This window comes from Bubalus kerabau, unplaced genomic scaffold, assembly GCF_029407905.1.
Source record: "Bubalus kerabau isolate K-KA32 ecotype Philippines breed swamp buffalo unplaced genomic scaffold, PCC_UOA_SB_1v2 scaffold_25, whole genome shotgun sequence".
NCBI classification, from domain to species: Eukaryota; Metazoa; Chordata; class Mammalia; order Artiodactyla; family Bovidae; genus Bubalus; species Bubalus kerabau.
Genome location: NW_026577879.1, coordinates 4,329,280 through 4,347,546, shown reverse-complemented (window position 1 = coordinate 4,347,546; position 18,267 = coordinate 4,329,280).

Here is an 18,267-nt window from a genome sequence, read left to right as displayed (position 1 = left end):
AAGCCGGTTATATGTGCTGATCAAGCAGCTGACAGGTGCTGATCAACTGGCTGAGAGGTGCTAATGAAGCGGCTGACAGGTGTTGATCAACATGCTGACAGGTGCTAATCAAGCAGCTGATAGGTGCTGATAAAGCTGCTGACAGGTGCTGATCAAGCGGCTGACAGGTGCTGATCAACTGGCTGACAGATTCTGATCAAGCGGCTGAGTAGGCGCTGATCGCGCAGCTGATTAGGCAATGATAAAGTGGCTGACAGGCGCTGATCAAGTGGCTGACAGGTGCTGATCAAGTCGTTGACAGATCTTGATCTAGCGGCTGATAATCGCTGATCAAGCAGCTGACAGGCGCTGATCAAGCGGCTGAAAGGTGCTGATAAAGTCGTTAATAGATGCTGATCTAGCGGCTGATAATCGCTGATCAAGCGACTGACAGTACTTCTCAATCGGCTTTCAGGCACATATCGCATGGCTGAGTAGACATTGATCGCGGGGCTGAGTAGGCACAGATCATGCGGCTGAGGCGATGATCGCATGGCTCAGTAAATACTGATAGCGAAGCTAATTAGGTGTTGATCAAGTGGTGTATAGGAGCTTGTCAAGCGGCTGACAGGTGCTGATCACGCCGCTGAATATGCGCTGATCGAGGGGGTGATTAGGCGCTGATCAAGTGTCTGACAGTCTCTGATCAAGCGGCTTACAGACTATGATCACGCGGCTGTTTAGGGGCTGATTCGCAGATGAGTAGGCATTGATCCCGCAGCTGAGAAGGCAATGATCAAGAGGCTGTCAGGTGCTGTTTAAGCGGCTTTCAGGTGCTGATCAAGCAGCTGACAGGTGCTGATCAACTGGCTGACAGTGGCTAATGAAGCGGCTGACAGCCGCTGATCAACTGGCTGACAGTTGCTAATGAAGCGGCTGAAAGGTTTTGATCAACATGCTGACAGGTGCTGATTAAGCGGCTGACAGGTGCTGATAAAGCTGCTGACAGGTGCTGATCAAGCTGCTGACAGGTGTTTAACAAGCATCTAACAATTGCTGATCAACTGGCTGACAGGGGTTAATCAAGCCACTGAGAGGCGCTTATCAAGCGGCTGACAGGTGCTGGTCAACTGGCTGACAGGTGCTAATCAAGCGGCTGATAGGCACTCATCAAGCGGCTGACAGGTGCTGATCAAGCGGCTGATAGGCGCTGATCAAGGGGCTGACAGGTGCTGATCAACTGGCTGACAGGTGCTAATCAAGCGGCTGATAGGCACTCATCAAGCGGCTGACAGGTGCTGATCAAGCGGCTGATAGGCGCTGATCAAGGGGCTGACAGGTGCTGATCACCTGGCTGACAGGTGCTAATCAAGCGGCTGATAGGCACTCATCAAGCAGCTGGCAGGTGCTGATCAAGTGGCTGATAGGCCCTGATCAAACTTCTGACAGGTGCTTGTCAAGCGGCTGAGAGGCACTTATCGCGCGGCTGTGTAGGCGCTTTTCAATCAGCTGATTGGGCACTGGTCAAGTGGCTGACAGGCACTGATGAAGTGGTTGACCAGGCGCTGAATGACCAGCAGAGCAGGAAATGATCAAGCGGCTGACAGGCGCTCATCAACCGGCTGAGGGTCATGGATCACGTGGCTGAGTAGGAACTGATCACGCAGCAAAGTGGTCGCTGATCAAGCAGTTGACAGGTGCTGAGAGAGTGGATGACAGGTGCTGATAAAGTGGCTGACAGGTACTGATCAAGCCGTTGAGTAGGCACTGATCGCGCAGCTGATTAGGCGATGATAAAGCGGCTGACAGGCGCTGATGAAGTGGCTGACAGGTGCTGATAAAGTCGTTGACAGATGTTGATCTAGCGGCTAATAATCGCTGATCAAGGGGCTGACAGGTGCTGTTAAATCTTTGACAGATGATGATCTGGCGGCTGATAATCGCTGATCAAGCGGCTGACAGTAATTCTCAATCGGCTGTCAGGCACATATCGCACGGCTGAGTAGGCAGTGATCGCGGGGTTGAGTAGGCACAGATCATGCGGCTGAGGCGAGCATCGCATGGCTCAGTAAATACTGATAGCGAAGCTAATTAGGTGTTGATCAAGTGGTGTATAGGAGCTTGTCAAGCGGCTGACAGGTGCTGATCACGCTGCTGAATAGGCGCTGATCGAGGGGGTGATTAGGCGCTGATCAAGCGTCTGACAGTCTCTGATCAAGCGGCCGACAGACTATGATCACCCGGCAGTGTAGGGGCTGTTTCTCGGCTAAGTAGGCATTGATGGTGCAGCTGAGAAGGCACTGATCAAGCGGCTGGCAGCACTGTTTAAGCGGCTTACAGGGGCTGATCAACTGGCTGACAGTTGCTAATGAAGCGGCTGACAGGTGTTGATCAACATGCTGACAGGTGCTAATCAAGCAGCTGATAGGTGCTGATAAAGCTGCTGACAGATGCTGATCAAGCTGCTGACAGGTGCTGATTAAGCGGCTGACAGGTGCTAATCAACTGGCTGACAGGTGCTAATCAAGCAGCTGATAGGCGCTGATCAAGCGGCTCTCAGGTGCTGATCAACTGGCTGAGAAGTGTTAATTAAGCAGCTGATAGGCGCTGATCAAGCGTCTGAAAGGTGCTGATAAAGTAGTTGACAGATGCTGATCTAGCGGTTGATGATCGCTGATCTAGCGGCTGATTATCACTGATCAAGCGAGTGACAGTACTTCTCAATCGGATGTCAGGCACATATCGCACGGCTGAGTAGGCACTGATCGCGGGGCTGAGTAGGCACAGATCATGCAGCTGAGGCCATGATCGCATGGCTCAGGAAATACTGAGAGTGAAGCTAATAAGGTGTTGATCAAGTGGTGTATAAGTTCTTGTCAAGCGCCTGGCAGGTGCTGATCGCCCTGCTCAATAGGCGCTGATGGAGGGGGTGATTAGGCGCTGATCAAGCGCCTGACAGTCTCTGCTCAAGCGGCTGGCAGACTATGATCACGCGTCTGTGTAGGGGCTGATTCGCGGCTGAGTAGGCGCTGATAGCCCAGCTGAGAAGGCAATGATCAAGCAGCTGACGGGCACTGATGAAGCCGGTTATATGTGCTGATCAAGCAGCTGACAGGTGCTGATCAACTGGCTGAGAGGTGCTAATGAAGCGGCTGACAGGTGTTGATCAACATGCTGACAGGTGCTAATCAAGCAGCTGATAGGTGCTGATAAAGCTGCTGACAGGTGCTGATCAAGCGGCTGACAGGTGCTGATCAACTGGCTGACAGATTCTGATCAAGCGGCTGAGTAGGCGCTGATCGCGCAGCTGATTAGGCAATGATAAAGTGGCTGACAGGCGCTGATCAAGTGGCTGACAGGTGCTGATCAAGTCGTTGACAGATCTTGATCTAGCGGCTGATAATCGCTGATCAAGCAGCTGACAGGCGCTGATCAAGCGGCTGAAAGGTGCTGATAAAGTCGTTAATAGATGCTGATCTAGCGGCTGATAATCGCTGATCAAGTGACTGACAGTACTTCTCAATCGGCTTTCAGGCACATATCGCATGGCTGAGTAGACATTGATCGCGGGGCTGAGTAGGCACAGATCATGCGGCTGAGGCGATGATCGCATGGCTCAGTAAATACTGATAGCGAAGCTAATTAGGTGTTGATCAAGTGGTGTATAGGAGCTTGTCAAGCGGCTGACAGGTGCTGATCACGCCGCTGAATATGCGCTGATCGAGGGGGTGATTAGGCGCTGATCAAGTGTCTGACAGTCTCTGATCAAGCGGCTTACAGACTATGATCACGCGGCTGTTTAGGGGCTGATTCGCAGATGAGTAGGCATTGATCCCGCAGCTGAGAAGGCAATGATCAAGAGGCTGTCAGGTGCTGTTTAAGCGGCTTTCAGGTGCTGATCAAGCAGCTGACAGGTGCTGATCAACTGGCTGACAGTGGCTAATGAAGCGGCTGACAGCCGCTGATCAACTGGCTGACAGTTGCTAATGAAGCGGCTGAAAGGTTTTGATCAACATGCTGACAGGTGCTGATTAAGCGGCTGACAGGTGCTGATAAAGCTGCTGACAGGTGCTGATCAAGCTGCTGACAGGTGTTTAACAAGCATCTAACAATTGCTGATCAACTGGCTGACAGGGGCTAATCAAGCCACTGATAGGCGCTTATCAAGCGGCTGACAAGTGCTGGTCAACTGGCTGACAGGTGCTAATCAAGCGGCTGATAGGCACTCATCAAGCGGCTGACAGGTGCTGATCAAGCGGCTGATAGGCGCTGATCAAGGGGCTGACAGGTGCTGATCAACTGGCTGACAGGTGCTAATCAAGCGGCTGATAGGCACTCATCAAGCAGCTGGCAGGTGCTGATCAAGTGGCTGATAGGCCCTGATCAAACTTCTGACAGGTGCTTGTCAAGCGGCTGAGAGGCACTTATCGCGCGGCTGTGTAGGCGCTTTTCAATCAGCTGATTGGGCACTGGTCAAGTGGCTGACAGGCACTGATGAAGTGGTTGACCAGGCGCTGAATGACCAGCAGAGCAGGAAATGATCAAGCGGCTGACAGGCGCAGATCAACCGGCTGAGGGTCATGGATCACGTGGCTGAGTAGGAACTGATCACGCAGCAAAGTGGTCGCTGATCAAGCAGTTGACAGGTGCTGAGAGAGTGGCTGACAGGTGCTGATAAAGTGGCTGACAGGTACTGATCAAGCCATTGAGTAGGCACTGATCGCGCAGCTGATTAGGCGATGATAAAGCGGCTGACAGGCGCTGATGAAGTGGCTGACAGGTGCTGATAAAGTCGTTGACAGATGTTGATCTAGCGGCTAATAATCGCTGATCAAGGGGCTGACAGGTGCTGTTAAATCTTTGACAGATGCTGATCTGGCGGCTGATAATCGCTGATCAAGCGGCTGACAGTAATTCTCAATCGGCTGTCAGGCACATATCGCACGGCTGAGTAGGCAGTGATCGCGGGGTTGAGTAGGCACAGATCATGTGGCTGAGGCGAGCATCGCATGGCTCAGTAAATACTGATAGCGAAGCTAATTAGGTGTTGATCAAGTGGTGTATAGGAGCTTGTCAAGCGGCTGACAGGTGCTGATCACGCTGCTGAATAGGCGCTGATCGAGGGGGTGATTAGTCGCTGATCAAGCGTCTGACAGTCTCTGATCAAGCGGCCGACAGACTATGATCACCCGGCAGTGTAGGGGCTGTTTCTCGGCTAAGTAGGCATTGATGGTGCAGCTGAGAAGGCACTGATCAAGCGGCTGGCAGCACTGTTTAAGCGGCTTACAGGTGCTGATCAACTGGCTGACAGTTGCTAATGAAGCGGCTGACAGGTGTTGATCAACATGCTGACAGGTGCTAATCAAGCAGCTGATAGGTGCTGATAAAGCTGCTGACAGATGCTGATCAAGCTGCTGACAGGTGCTGATTAAGCGGCTGACGGGTGCTAATCAACTGGCTGACAGGTGCTAATCAAGCAGCTGATAGGCGCTGATCAAGCGGCTCTCAGGTGCTGATCAACTGGCTGAGAAGTGTTAATTAAGCAGCTGATAGGCGCTGATCAAGCGTCTGAAAGGTGCTGATAAAGTAGTTGACAGATGCTGATCTAGCGGTTGATGATCGCTGATCTAGCGGCTGATTATCACTGATCAAGCGAGTGACAGTACTTCTCAAACGGATGTCAGGCACATATCGCACGGCTGAGTAGGCACTGATCGCGGGGCTGAGTAGGCACAGATCATGCAGCTGAGGCCATGATCGCATGGCTCAGGAAATACTGAGAGTGAAGCTAATAAGGTGTTGATCAAGTGGTGTATAAGTTCTTGTCAAGCGCCTGACAGGTGCTGATCGCCCTGCTCAATGGGCGCTGATGGAGGGGGTGATTAGGCGCTGATCAAGCGCCTGACAGTCTGTGCTCAAGCGGCTGGCAGACTATGATCACGCGTCTGTGTAGGGGCTGATTCGCGGCTGAGTAGGTGCTGATAGCCCAGCTGAGAAGGCAATGATCAAGCAGCTGACGGGCACTGATGAAGCCGGTTATATGTGCTGATCAAGCAGCTGACAGGTGCTGATCAACTGGCTGAGAGGTGCTAATGAAGCGGCTGACAGGTGTTGATCAACATGCTGACAGGTGCTAATCAAGCAGCTGATAGGTGCTGATAAAGCTGCTGACAGGTGCTGATCAAGCGGCTGACAGGTGCTGATCAACTGGCTGACAGATTCTGATCAAGCGGCTGAGTAGGCGCTGATCGCGCAGCTGATTAGGCAATGATAAAGTGGCTGACAGGCGCTGATCAAGTGGCTGACAGGTGCTGATCAAGTCGTTGACAGATCTTGATCTAGCGGCTGATAATCGCTGATCAAGCAGCTGACAGGCGCTGATCAAGCGGCTGAAAGGTGCTGATAAAGTCGTTAATAGATGCTGATCTAGCGGCTGATAATCGCTGATCAAGCGACTGACAGTACTTCTCAATCGGCTTTCAGGCACATATCGCATGGCTGAGTAGACATTGATCGCGGGGCTGAGTAGGCACAGATCATGCGGCTGAGGCGATGATCGCATGGCTCAGTAAATACTGATAGCGAAGCTAATTAGGTGTTGATCAAGTGGTGTATAGGAGCTTGTCAAGCGGCTGACAGGTGCTGATCACGCCGCTGAATATGCGCTGATCGAGGGGGTGATTAGGCGCTGATCAAGTGTCTGACAGTCTCTGATCAAGCGGCTTACAGACTATGATCACGCGGCTGTTTAGGGGCTGATTCGCAGATGAGTAGGCATTGATCCCGCAGCTGAGAAGGCAATGATCAAGAGGCTGTCAGGTGCTGTTTAAGCGGCTTTCAGGTGCTGATCAAGCAGCTGACAGGTGCTGATCAACTGGCTGACAGTGGCTAATGAAGCGGCTGACAGCCGCTGATCAACTGGCTGACAGTTGCTAATGAAGCGGCTGAAAGGTTTTGATCAACATGCTGACAGGTGCTGATTAAGCGGCTGACAGGTGCTGATAAAGCTGCTGACAGGTGCTGATCAAGCTGCTGACAGGTGTTTAACAAGCATCTAACAATTGCTGATCAACTGGCTGACAGGGGCTAATCAAGCCACTGGTAGGCGCTTATCAAGCGGCTGACAGGTGCTGGTCAACTGGCTGACAGGTGCTAATCAAGCGGCTGATAGGCACTCATCAAGCGGCTGACAGGTGCTGATCAAGCGGCTGATAGGCGCTGATCAAGGGGCTGACAGGTGCTGATCAACTGGCTGACAGGTGCTAATCAAGCGGCTGATAGGCACTCATCAAGCAGCTGGCAGGTGCTGATCAAGTGGCTGATAGGCCCTGATCAAACTTCTGACAGGTGCTGGTCAAGCGGCTGAGAGGCACTTATCGCGCGGCTGTGTAGGCGCTTTTCAATCAGCTGATTGGGCACTGGTCAAGTGGCTGACAGGCACTGATGAAGTGGTTGACCAGGCGCTGAATGACCAGCAGAGCAGGAAATGATCAAGCGGCTGACAGGCGCTGATCAACCGGCTGAGGGTCACGGATCACGTGGCTGAGTAGGAACTGATCACGCAGCAAAGTGGTCGCTGATCAAGCAGTTGACAGGTGCTGATAGAGTGGCTGACAGGTGCTGATAAAGTGGCTGACAGGTACTGATCAAGCCGTTGAGTAGGCGCTGATCGCGCAGCTGATTAGGCGATGATAAAGCGGCTGACAGGCGCTGATGAAGTGGCTGACAGGTGCTGATAAAGTCGTTGACAGATGTTGATCTAGCGGCTAATAATCGCTGATCAAGGGGCTGACAGGTGCTGTTAAATCTTTGACAGATGCTGATCTGGCGGCTGATAATCGCTGATCAAGCGGCTGACAGTAATTCTCAATCGGCTGTCAGGCACATATCGCACGGCTGAGTAGGCAGTGATCGCGGGGTTGAGTAGGCACAGATCATGCGGCTGAGGCGAGCATCGCATGGCTCAGTAAATACTGATAGCGAAGCTAATTAGGTGTTGATCAAGTGGTGTATAGGAGCTTGTCAAGCGGCTGACAGGTGCTGATCACGCTGCTGAATAGGCGCTGATCGAGGGGGTGATTAGGCGCTGATCAAGCGTCTGACAGTCTCTGATCAAGCGGCCGACAGACTATGATCACCCGGCAGTGTAGGGGCTGTTTCTCGGCTAAGTAGGCATTGATGGCGCAGCTGAGAAGGCACTGATCAAGCGGCTGGCAGCACTGTTTAAGCGGCTTACAGGTGCTGATCAAGCAGCTGACAGGTGCTGATCAACTGGCTGACAGTTGCTAATGAAGCGGCTGACAGGTGTTGATCAACATGCTGACAGGTGCTAATCAAGCAGCTGATAGGTGCTGATAAAGCTGCTGACAGATGCTGATCAAGCTGCTGACAGGTGCTGATTAAGCGGCTGACAGGTGCTAATCAACTGGCTGACAGGTGCTAATCAAGCAGCTGATAGGCGCTGATCAAGCGGCTCTCAGGTGCTGATCAACTGGCTGAGAAGTGTTAATTAAGCAGCTGATAGGCGCTGATCAAGCGTCTGAAAGGTGCTGATAAAGTAGTTGACAGATGCTGATCTAGCGGTTGATGATCGCTGATCTAGCGGCTGATTATCACTGATCAAGCGAGTGACAGTACTTCTCAATCGGATGTCAGGCACATATCGCACGGCTGAGTAGGCACTGATCGCGGGGCTGAGTAGGCACAGATCATGCAGCTGAGGCCATGATCGCATGGCTCAGGAAATACTGAGAGTGAAGCTAATAAGGTGTTGATCAAGTGGTGTATAAGTTCTTGTCAAGCGCCTGACAGGTGCTGATCGCCCTGCTCAATAGGCGCTGATGGAGCGGGTGATTAGGCGCTGATCAAGCGCCTGACAGTCTCTGCTCAAGCGGCTGGCAGACTATGATCACGCGTCTGTGTAGGGGCTGATTCGCGGCTGAGTAGGCGCTGATAGCCCAGCTGAGAAGGCAATGATCAAGCAGCTGACGGGCACTGATGAAGCCGGTTATATGTGCTGATCAAGCAGCTGACAGGTGCTGATCAACTGGCTGAGAGGTGCTAATGAAGCGGCTGACAGGTGTTGATCAACATGCTGACAGGTGCTAATCAAGCAGCTGATAGGTGCTGATAAAGCTGCTGACAGGTGCTGATCAAGCGGCTGACAGGTGCTGATCAACTGGCTGACAGATTCTGATCAAGCGGCTGAGTAGGCGCTGATCGCGCAGCTGATTAGGCAATGATAAAGTGGCTGACAGGCGCTGATCAAGTGGCTGACAGGTGCTGATCAAGTCGTTGACAGATCTTGATCTAGCGGCTGATAATCGCTGATCAAGCAGCTGACAGGCGCTGATCAAGCGGCTGAAAGGTGCTGATAAAGTCGTTAATAGATGCTGATCTAGCGGCTGATAATCGCTGATCAAGCGACTGACAGTACTTCTCAATCGGCTTTCAGGCACATATCGCATGGCTGAGTAGACATTGATCGCGGGGCTGAGTAGGCACAGATCATGCGGCTGAGGCGATGATCGCATGGCTCAGTAAATACTGATAGCGAAGCTAATTAGGTGTTGATCAAGTGGTGTATAGGAGCTTGTCAAGCGGCTGACAGGTGCTGATCACGCCGCTGAATATGCGCTGATCGAGGGGGTGATTAGGCGCTGATCAAGTGTCTGACAGTCTCTGATCAAGCGGCTTACAGACTATGATCACGCGGCTGTTTAGGGGCTGATTCGCAGATGAGTAGGCATTGATCCCGCAGCTGAGAAGGCAATGATCAAGAGGCTGTCAGGTGCTGTTTAAGCGGCTTTCAGGTGCTGATCAAGCAGCTGACAGGTGCTGATCAACTGGCTGACAGTGGCTAATGAAGCGGCTGACAGCCGCTGATCAACTGGCTGACAGTTGCTAATGAAGCGGCTGAAAGGTTTTGATCAACATGCTGACAGGTGCTGATTAAGCGGCTGACAGGTGCTGATAAAGCTGCTGACAGGTGCTGATCAAGCTGCTGACAGGTGTTTAACAAGCATCTAACAATTGCTGATCAACTGGCTGACAGGGGTTAATCAAGCCACTGAGAGGCGCTTATCAAGCGGCTGACAGGTGCTGGTCAACTGGCTGACAGGTGCTAATCAAGCGGCTGATAGGCACTCATCAAGCGGCTGACAGGTGCTGATCAAGCGGCTGATAGGCGCTGATCAAGGGGCTGACAGGTGCTGATCAACTGGCTGACAGGTGCTAATCAAGCGGCTGATAGGCACTCATCAAGCGGCTGACAGGTGCTGATCAAGCGGCTGATAGGCGCTGATCAAGGGGCTGACAGGTGCTGATCACCTGGCTGACAGGTGCTAATCAAGCGGCTGATAGGCACTCATCAAGCAGCTGGCAGGTGCTGATCAAGTGGCTGATAGGCCCTGATCAAACTTCTGACAGGTGCTTGTCAAGCGGCTGAGAGGCACTTATCGCGCGGCTGTGTAGGCGCTTTTCAATCAGCTGATTGGGCACTGGTCAAGTGGCTGACAGGCACTGATGAAGTGGTTGACCAGGCGCTGAATGACCAGCAGAGCAGGAAATGATCAAGCGGCTGACAGGCGCTCATCAACCGGCTGAGGGTCATGGATCACGTGGCTGAGTAGGAACTGATCACGCAGCAAAGTGGTCGCTGATCAAGCAGTTGACAGGTGCTGAGAGAGTGGATGACAGGTGCTGATAAAGTGGCTGACAGGTACTGATCAAGCCGTTGAGTAGGCACTGATCGCGCAGCTGATTAGGCGATGATAAAGCGGCTGACAGGCGCTGATGAAGTGGCTGACAGGTGCTGATAAAGTCGTTGACAGATGTTGATCTAGCGGCTAATAATCGCTGATCAAGGGGCTGACAGGTGCTGTTAAATCTTTGACAGATGATGATCTGGCGGCTGATAATCGCTGATCAAGCGGCTGACAGTAATTCTCAATCGGCTGTCAGGCACATATCGCACGGCTGAGTAGGCAGTGATCGCGGGGTTGAGTAGGCACAGATCATGCGGCTGAGGCGAGCATCGCATGGCTCAGTAAATACTGATAGCGAAGCTAATTAGGTGTTGATCAAGTGGTGTATAGGAGCTTGTCAAGCGGCTGACAGGTGCTGATCACGCTGCTGAATAGGCGCTGATCGAGGGGGTGATTAGGCGCTGATCAAGCGTCTGACAGTCTCTGATCAAGCGGCCGACAGACTATGATCACCCGGCAGTGTAGGGGCTGTTTCTCGGCTAAGTAGGCATTGATGGTGCAGCTGAGAAGGCACTGATCAAGCGGCTGGCAGCACTGTTTAAGCGGCTTACAGGGGCTGATCAACTGGCTGACAGTTGCTAATGAAGCGGCTGACAGGTGTTGATCAACATGCTGACAGGTGCTAATCAAGCAGCTGATAGGTGCTGATAAAGCTGCTGACAGATGCTGATCAAGCTGCTGACAGGTGCTGATTAAGCGGCTGACAGGTGCTAATCAACTGGCTGACAGGTGCTAATCAAGCAGCTGATAGGCGCTGATCAAGCGGCTCTCAGGTGCTGATCAACTGGCTGAGAAGTGTTAATTAAGCAGCTGATAGGCGCTGATCAAGCGTCTGAAAGGTGCTGATAAAGTAGTTGACAGATGCTGATCTAGCGGTTGATGATCGCTGATCTAGCGGCTGATTATCACTGATCAAGCGAGTGACAGTACTTCTCAATCGGATGTCAGGCACATATCGCACGGCTGAGTAGGCACTGATCGCGGGGCTGAGTAGGCACAGATCATGCAGCTGAGGCCATGATCGCATGGCTCAGGAAATACTGAGAGTGAAGCTAATAAGGTGTTGATCAAGTGGTGTATAAGTTCTTGTCAAGCGCCTGGCAGGTGCTGATCGCCCTGCTCAATAGGCGCTGATGGAGGGGGTGATTAGGCGCTGATCAAGCGCCTGACAGTCTCTGCTCAAGCGGCTGGCAGACTATGATCACGCGTCTGTGTAGGGGCTGATTCGCGGCTGAGTAGGCGCTGATAGCCCAGCTGAGAAGGCAATGATCAAGCAGCTGACGGGCACTGATGAAGCCGGTTATATGTGCTGATCAAGCAGCTGACAGGTGCTGATCAACTGGCTGAGAGGTGCTAATGAAGCGGCTGACAGGTGTTGATCAACATGCTGACAGGTGCTAATCAAGCAACTGATAGGTGCTGATAAAGCTGCTGACAGGTGCTGATCAAGCGGCTGACAGGTGCTGATCAACTGGCTGACAGATTCTGATCAAGCGGCTGAGTAGGCGCTGATCGCGCAGCTGATTAGGCAATGATAAAGTGGCTGACAGGCGCTGATCAAGTGGCTGACAGGTGCTGATCAAGTCGTTGACAGATCTTGATCTAGCGGCTGATAATCGCTGATCAAGCAGCTGACAGGCGCTGATCAAGCGGCTGAAAGGTGCTGATAAAGTCGTTAATAGATGCTGATCTAGCGGCTGATAATCGCTGATCAAGCGACTGACAGTACTTCTCAATCGGCTTTCAGGCACATATCGCATGGCTGAGTAGACATTGATCGCGGGGCTGAGTAGGCACAGATCATGCGGCTGAGGCGAGCATCGCATGGCTCAGTAAATACTGATAGCAAAGCTAATTAGGTGTTGATCAAGTGGTGTATAGGAGCTTGTCAAGCGGCTGACAGGTGCTGATCACGCCGCTGAATATGCGCTGATCGAGGGGGTGATTAGGCGCTGATCAAGTGTCTGACAGTCTCTGATCAAGCGGCTTACAGACTATGATCACGCGCCTGTTTAGGGGCTGATTCGCAGATGAGTAGGCATTGATCCCGCAGCTGAGAAGGCAATGATCAAGAGGCTGTCAGGTGCTGTTTAAGCGGCTTTCAGGTGCTGATCAAGCAGCTGACAGGTGCTGATCAACTGGCTGACAGTGGCTAATGAAGCGGCTGAAAGGTTTTGATCAACATGCTGACAGGTGCTGATTAAGCGGCTGACAGGTGCTGATAAAGCTGCTGACAGGTGCTGATCAAGCTGCTGACAGGTGTTTAACAAGCATCTAACAATTGCTGATCAACTGGCTGACAGGGGCTAATCAAGCCACTGGTAGGCGCTTATCAAGCGGCTGACAGGTGCTGGTCAACTGGCTGACAGGTGCTAATCAAGCGGCTGATAGGCACTCATCAAGCGGCTGACAGGTGCTGATCAAGCGGCTGATAGGCGCTGATCAAGGGGCTGACAGGTGCTGATCACCTGGCTGACAGGTGCTAATCAAGCGGCTGATAGGCACTCATCAAGCAGCTGGCAGGTGCTGATCAAGTGGCTGATAGGCCCTGATCAAACTTCTGACAGGTGCTGGTCAAGCGGCTGAGAGGCACTTATCGCGCGGCTGTGTAGGCGCTTTTCAATCAGCTGATTGGGCACTGGTCAAGTGGCTGACAGGCACTGATGAAGTGGTTGACCAGGCGCTGAATGACCAGCAGAGCAGGAAATGATCAAGCGGCTGACAGGCGCTGATCAACCGGCTGAGGGTCACGGATCACGTGGCTGAGTAGGAACTGATCACGCAGCAAAGTGGTCGCTGATCAAGCAGTTGACAGGTGCTGATAGAGTGGCTGACAGGTGCTGATAAAGTGGCTGACAGGTACTGATCAAGCCGTTGAGTAGGCGCTGATCGCGCAGGTGATTAGGCGCTGATAAAGCGGCTGACAGGCGCTGATGAAGTGGCTGACAGGTGCTGATAAAGTCGTTGACAGATGTTGATCTAGCGGCTAATAATCGCTGATCAAGGGGCTGACAGGTGCTGTTAAATCTTTGACAGATGCTGATCTGGCGGCTGATAATCGCTGATCAAGCGGCTGACAGTAATTCTCAATCGGCTGTCAGGCACATATCGCACGGCTGAGTAGGCAGTGATCGCGGGGTTGAGTAGGCACAGATCATGCGGCTGAGGCGAGCATCGCATGGCTCAGTAAATACTGATAGCGAAGCTAATTAGGTGTTGATCAAGTGGTGTATAGGAGCTTGTCAAGCGGCTGACAGGTGCTGATCACGCTGCTGAATAGGCGCTGATCGAGGGGGTGATTAGGCGCTGATCAAGCATCTGACAGTCTCTGATCAAGCGGCCGACAGACTATGATCACCCGGCAGTGTAGGGGCTGTTTCTCGGCTAAGTAGGCATTGATGGCGCAGCTGAGAAGGCACTGATCAAGCGGCTGGCAGCACTGTTTAAGCGGCTTACAGGTGCTGATCAAGCAGCTGACAGGTGCTGATCAACTGGCTGACAGTTGCTAATGAAGCGGCTGACAGGTGTTGATCAACATGCTGACAGGTGCTAATCAAGCAGCTGATAGGTGCTGATAAAGCTGCTGACAGATGCTGATCAAGCTGCTGACAGGTGCTGATTAAGCGGCTGACAGGTGCTAATCAACTGGCTGACAGGTGCTAATCAAGCAGCTGATAGGCGCTGATCAAGCGGCTCTCAGGTGCTGATCAACTGGCTGAGAAGTGTTAATTAAGCAGCTGATAGGCGCTGATCAAGCGTCTGAAAGGTGCTGATAAAGTAGTTGACAGATGCTGATCTAGCGGTTGATGATCGCTGATCTAGCGGCTGATTATCACTGATCAAGCGAGTGACAGTACTTCTCAATCGGATGTCAGGCACATATCGCACGGCTGAGTAGGCACTGATCGCGGGGCTGAGTAGGCACAGATCATGCAGCTGAGGCCATGATCGCATGGCTCAGGAAATACTGAGAGTGAAGCTAATAAGGTGTTGATCAAGTGGTGTATAAGTTCTTGTCAAGCGCCTGACAGGTGCTGATCGCCCTGCTCAATAGGCGCTGATGGAGCGGGTGATTAGGCGCTGATCAAGCGCCTGACAGTCTCTGCTCAAGCGGCTGGCAGACTATGATCACGCGTCTGTGTAGGGGCTGATTCGCGGCTGAGTAGGCGCTGATAGCCCAGCTGAGAAGGCAATGATCAAGCAGCTGACGGGCACTGATGAAGCCGGTTATATGTGCTGATCAAGCAGCTGACAGGTGCTGATCAACTGGCTGAGAGGTGCTAATGAAGCGGCTGACAGGTGTTGATCAACATGCTGACAGGTGCTAATCAAGCAACTGATAGGTGCTGATAAAGCTGCTGACAGGTGCTGATCAAGCGGCTGACAGGTGCTGATCAACTGGCTGACAGATTCTGATCAAGCGGCTGAGTAGGCGCTGATCGCGCAGCTGATTAGGCAATGATAAAGTGGCTGACAGGCGCTGATCAAGTGGCTGACAGGTGCTGATCAAGTCGTTGACAGATCTTGATCTAGCGGCTGATAATCGCTGATCAAGCAGCTGACAGGCGCTGATCAAGCGGCTGAAAGGTGCTGATAAAGTCGTTAATAGATGCTGATCTAGCGGCTGATAATCGCTGATCAAGCGACTGACAGTACTTCTCAATCGGCTTTCAGGCACATATCGCATGGCTGAGTAGACATTGATCGCGGGGCTGAGTAGGCACAGATCATGCGGCTGAGGCGATGATCGCATGGCTCAGTAAATACTGATAGCAAAGCTAATTAGGTGTTGATCAAGTGGTGTATAGGAGCTTGTCAAGCGGCTGACAGGTGCTGATCACGCCGCTGAATATGCGCTGATCGAGGGGGTGATTAGGCGCTGATCAAGTGTCTGACAGTCTCTGATCAAGCGGCTTACAGACTATGATCACGCGCCTGTTTAGGGGCTGATTCGCAGATGAGTAGGCATTGATCCCGCAGCTGAGAAGGCAATGATCAAGAGGCTGTCAGGTGCTGTTTAAGCGGCTTTCAGGTGCTGATCAAGCAGCTGACAGCCGCTGATCAACTGGCTGACAGTGGCTAATGAAGCGGCTGAAAGGTTTTGATCAACATGCTGACAGGTGCTGATTAAGCGGCTGACAGGTGCTGATAAAGCTGCTGACAGGTGCTGATCAAGCTGCTGACAGGTGTTTAACAAGCATCTAACAATTGCTGATCAACTGGCTGACAGGGGCTAATCAAGCCACTGGTAGGCGCTTATCAAGCGGCTGACAGGTGCTGGTCAACTGGCTGACAGGTGCTAATCAAGCGGCTGATAGGCACTCATCAAGCGGCTGACAGGTGCTGATCAAGCGGCTGATAGGCGCTGATCAAGGGGCTGACAGGTGCTGATCACCTGGCTGACAGGTGCTAATCAAGCGGCTGATAGGCACTCATCAAGCAGCTGGCAGGTGCTGATCAAGTGGCTGATAGGCCCTGATCAAACTTCTGACAGGTGCTGGTCAAGCGGCTGAGAGGCACTTATCGCGCGGCTGTGTAGGCGCTTTTCAATCAGCTGATTGGGCACTGGTCAAGTGGCTGACAGGCACTGATGAAGTGGTTGACCAGGCGCTGAATGACCAGCAGAGCAGGAAATGATCAAGCGGCTGACAGGCGCTGATCAACCGGCTGAGGGTCACGGATCACGTGGCTGAGTAGGAACTGATCACGCAGCAAAGTGGTCGCTGATCAAGCAGTTGACAGGTGCTGATAGAGTGGCTGACAGGTGCTGATAAAGTGGCTGACAGGTACTGATCAAGCCGTTGAGTAGGCGCTGATCGCGCAGCTGATTAGGCGATGATAAAGCGGCTGACAGGCGCTGATGAAGTGGCTGACAGGTGCTGATAAAGTCGTTGACAGATGTTGATCTAGCGGCTAATAATCGCTGATCAAGGGGCTGACAGGTGCTGTTAAATCTTTGACAGATGCTGATCTGGCGGCTGATAATCGCTGATCAAGCGGCTGACAGTAATTCTCAATCGGCTGTCAGGCACATATCGCACGGCTGAGTAGGCAGTGATCGCGGGGTTGAGTAGGCACAGATCATGCGGCTGAGGCGAGCATCGCATGGCTCAGTAAATACTGATAGCGAAGCTAATTAGGTGTTGATCAAGTGGTGTATAGGAGCTTGTCAAGCGGCTGACAGGTGCTGATCACGCTGCTGAATAGGCGCTGATCGAGGGGGTGATTAGGCGCTGATCAAGCGTCTGACAGTCTCTGATCAAGCGGCCGACAGACTATGATCACCCGGCAGTGTAGGGGCTGTTTCTCGGCTAAGTAGGCATTGATGGCGCAGCTGAGAAGGCACTGATCAAGCGGCTGGCAGCACTGTTTAAGCGGCTTACAGGTGCTGATCAAGCAGCTGACAGGTGCTGATCAACTGGCTGACAGTTGCTAATGAAGCGGCTGACAGGTGTTGATCAACATGCTGACAGGTGCTAATCAAGCAGCTGATAGGTGCTGATAAAGCTGCTGACAGATGCTGATCAAGCTGCTGACAGGTGCTGATTAAGCGGCTGACAGGTGCTAATCAACTGGCTGACAGGTGCTAATCAAGCAGCTGATAGGCGCTGATCAAGCGGCTCTCAGGTGCTGATCAACTGGCTGAGAAGTGTTAATTAAGCAGCTGATAGGCGCTGATCAAGCGTCTGAAAGGTGCTGATAAAGTAGTTGACAGATGCTGATCTAGCGGTTGATGATCGCTGATCTAGCGGCTGATTATCACTGATCAAGCGAGTGACAGTACTTCTCAATCGGATGTCAGGCACATATCGCACGGCTGAGTAGGCACTGATCGCGGGGCTGAGTAGGCACAGATCATGCAGCTGAGGCCATGATCGCATGGCTCAGGAAATACTGAGAGTGAAGCTAATAAGGTGTTGATCAAGTGGTGTATAAGTTCTTGTCAAGCGCCTGACAGGTGCTGATCGCCCTGCTCAATAGGCGCTGATGGAGCGGGTGATTAGGCGCTGATCAAGCGCCTGACAGTCTCTGCTCAAGCGGCTGGCAGACTATGATCACGCGTCTGTGTAGGGGCTGATTCGCGGCTGAGTAGGCGCTGATAGCCCAGCTGAGAAGGCAATGATCAAGCAGCTGACGGGCACTGATGAAGCCGGTTATATGTGCTGATCAAGCAGCTGACAGGTGCTGATCAACTGGCTGAGAGGTGCTAATGAAGCGGCTGACAGGTGTTGATCAACATGCTGACAGGTGCTAATCAAGCAGCTGATAGGTGCTGATAAAGCTGCTGACAGGTGCTGATCAAGTGGCTGACAGGTGCTGATCAACTGGCTGACAGGTGCTGATCAACTGGCTGACAGATTCTGATCAAGCGGCTGAGTAGGCGCTGATCGCGCAGCTGATTAGGCAATGATAAAGTGGCTGACAGGCGCTGATCAAGTGGCTGACAGGTGCTGATCAAGTCGTTGACAGATCTTGATCTAGCGGCTGATAATCGCTGATCAAGCAGCTGACAGGCGCTGAT